This window comes from Bison bison, unplaced genomic scaffold (genome assembly GCF_000754665.1).
Source record: "Bison bison bison isolate TAMUID 2011002044 unplaced genomic scaffold, Bison_UMD1.0 scf7180017862692, whole genome shotgun sequence".
Classification (NCBI taxonomy): domain Eukaryota; kingdom Metazoa; phylum Chordata; class Mammalia; order Artiodactyla; family Bovidae; genus Bison; species Bison bison.
The window spans coordinates 389,316-392,804 of record NW_011493264.1 but is presented as its reverse complement, the minus strand read 5'-3'; the positions used below and the strand labels follow the sequence as shown (position 1 = coordinate 392,804).

General features: G+C 49.2%; 1 protein-coding gene across 1 annotated transcript in view; it reads right to left on the bottom strand.

The window, feature by feature from the left end:
* D2HGDH (D-2-hydroxyglutarate dehydrogenase) overlaps positions 1-3,489 on the bottom strand; it is a 26,363-nt gene that overhangs the window by 781 nt on the left and 22,093 nt on the right. The window lies entirely within an intron of this gene.

The following is a 3,489-nucleotide window of genomic DNA, read 5'->3' as shown; positions in this document are numbered from 1 at the left end:
CCCCCATGCACATCTGTCAAACGTAGGGAGCAAACCAGGGACCCCTCTCCCACCAAATGTGGTTCTCACAGCACACCCAGGGTGAAGGCTCTGAAAACAAGCGAAGCACTACAGAGAGAGAAGCTGGGCTCCTTTGATACTCACCTACACCCCCTGCAGGGGCCTGGGGGATCCACACGGCCCCAGGGCCCTCCCCACTCCTTGTGCAAGCAAATTACCTCCAACTCAGCCTCCAATAATCCCCACAGATAAAAGCCTAAGACACACACACACCCCACACAAAGCCTAAGACAAAAATTACAAACACACAGAAGAGAAACCATGATGACCAAGACCCACGAAGACCTGTGATCCAGTGATTTCCAAAAAGAGAAAATAAATGGTTCATGTGTTTAAAAAAACATGAGCAAAAAATATAAAACACAGACCAGAGAAAGCTTTTAAATATCCAGTTCAATCTTCTAGAAACGAAAAAGATGGTCACTGAAATGTCAACGAGCAGAGAGAGATGTAGCAGAATGGAAAGCAGACAAGCACGCAGAGATCTGGGCCTGCGGATGGGAGAGACAGGCCGCGCCGTAAGCCTGCGGGGAATGCTTGGGGGGCAGGGAGACGGTATCCACAGGGACAGCAGGGGAGCAGTGTCCGAAAGCAGAGCCCACGGACTCCAGCTGACAGACACTGACCCACCCAGACAACGCTGAGAGAAGCCAAGGAACTCCAGGACAAAGGACAGATCTTAAAGCGCACTTCTTTCCGTGGAGCCCCGCTGGTCCCCAGCCACCTGCCGACAGCAGTTAGCGATGCCTGCACTCTGCAGAGAACAGGGCTGTCAGACCAGAGTCTCAGAGTTCACTGCGGAGAAACCACTGAAGAGCAGGCTCATAAAACCCATGGCATGCGGCCACCTGCCTTCCCAGACCACAGGACTCTCTAAAGGCAGGGCTGTGACACCAGGCCAAAGACAGGCCCGCAGTGTGGGTGAGTCTGCTCAGGCACGGGCTCACACGGCAGTAACAACAGCACCGCCACCAGGGCTGGGATGTCACGGCACTGGGGCATGCTCCAGACACAGCGACCCGGCGCGGGTGACGGCGCCCAAGGGACAGGGCCCCAGGCTCCCTGCTCCGAGGACTGGCCAGGCTCTCAGGGGAGCAGTGGTGTCCAGGGGTGGGGGACAGAGAGCTGACTGTAAGGAACTGGCCCAGATGACTGTGGGGACATGGTTAGCCCAGCATCCACAGGGCCAACCAGCAGGTGGACACCCAGAGACGAGCTGAGACTGCAGCTCTGGTCCAAAGGCCTCTTCCGTGGGGGATGTCCATGTCCTGTGGCCTGGGCCTTCAGCTGATCAGGCGAGACCCTCCCACATGGGAGGGTGACCTGCTTTACTCAAGGTCTGTGGATAAATGCTAATCTCATCTTAAAACTATCTTCGCAACAATATCCAGACTGACGTCTGACCAAGCATCTGGGCACACAGCCCAGCCAGGCTGACACACAGGTTGCCACACTGTTTGGGAAGAGTGACCCTCTTGATACTGATTATCAAGAGTGATACTGATTAATCTCCAACTCTTTTAAGGTAGGACCACCCTGATAACTTTGCCAGAAGAAATATCAACAACCTCAGATATATAGACGATACCATTCTGATGGCAGAAAGTGAAGCGGAACTAAAGAGCCTCTTGATGAGGGTCAAAGAGGAGACTGAAAAAGTGGCTTGAAACTCAATAAGATCATGGCGTCCAGTCCCATCACTTCATGGCCAATAGAGGGGAAAACGTAAAAACAGTGACAGATTTTATTTTGCGGGGCTCCAAAATCACTGCAGATGGTGACTGCAGCCATGAAATTAAAAGATGCTTGCTCCTTGGAGGAAAGTTATGACAAATACAGTGTATTAGAGATCAGAGATCACTTTGCTGACAAATGTCCCTATAGTCAAAGCTCTGGTTTTTCCCGTCGTCATGTACACACGGCAGAGCTGGCCCATAAGGAAAACCGAGCACTGAAGAATTGACGCTTTCACGCTGTGCTGCTGGAAAAGACTCTTACGAGTCCCTGGGACTGCAAGGAGATCCAACCAGTCCATCCTAAAGGAGATCAGTCCTGAATATTCATTGGAAGGACTGATGCTGAAGCTGAAACTCCAATACTTTGGCCACCTGATGAGAAGAGTTGACTCACTGGAAAAGACTATGATGCTGGGAAAGACTGAGGAGGAGAGGGGGCGACAGAGGATGAGGTGGTTAGATAGCATCACCAACTCAAACGACATGAATTTGTGCTGGAGTCCAGCTCCAGCAGCCAGGGATTCAACCTGAAGGAGTGAGTGGTATTGGTGAGAAATGAGACAGCCTCTCGGTTTTCTTGGACTGCCTGTTTATTTCAAGTTTAAGATTCTCTTTTGTACTTTTACAAAAACATTAGGTCAGAGGTTTGACATTTTCAGTTCTCTCTCACCCAGATTTATTATCTCCATAAATCATTGTTGCCCTTCAAACAGAGTTCCTGCTTCAGTGATTCTCTAGGAATCAGCTTTACCATCTATTATCTACATCCTCTAATGTGTCCTATAGTTAACTTGTGATTACATTGTAACTCATACTACATTCCTCAGTTTATTTCTTATCTTTCTAAATCCTGTTTGCCCCTAACATCCTGAGCTCACTGTCTCTTAAAAAGGCTTCTAGCTATAGTATCTCTAAAATTCCTAACCTCTATAAGCTATAGTAAAATATGCTAACATTCCAACATTCCTTAAATCTTTAACTTCTAACTATTGTAATTATTTCTAAGCCCTAAATTCAGTAAACTCCTTTACCATAAACATTCTCCTCACAAGTAGGCTTCAGATAGCAATCCCTCCCGTGGCCTCAAGCTGCGGCCTACGTGCTCACCCTGGGACACTCTTTTGTAAAAGTCCTCAAACAAATGTCAGTGACTAACTTAATGAATTATTTTCTGAGCACAGCTGCAGAAGGCGGTGTGCGCCTTCTCATGCTCCTCTCAAGAACAATAAGCACCTTAGAACTTCTTTTCAGTCAACTCAGCCGAGGAGAGGAAAAGACAAGTCAGAATCACAAGGCCTAACTCCTTCATCCCGGGTCCGTGCCTGCAGGACAAAGAGAGGGGGTGGGGCCGTGCCTCCATTTTGTCAGTAACGCCTAACGCGGCTCCCGACAAATCTGAGCAAACTCCAGAAAACAGTGGAGGACAGAGAAGTCTGGCATGCTACAGTCCAGGGGGTCACAAAGAGCCGGACACCACTAAGCAACAACAGCACCACCACCTCCCTGATAAAGACACAGTTCTAGGGATACTGCTGGGAGATCAGAGGGGCACAGTTTCCGGTTAGTAAATGGAAACAAACTCTATGAGATAAAACACCAACCAAAAGCAGGTAAAGCAGTTCAGTTCAGTCGCTCAGTCGTGTCTGACTCTTTGCGATCCCATGGACTGCAGAACTCTAGGCCTCCCTGTCCT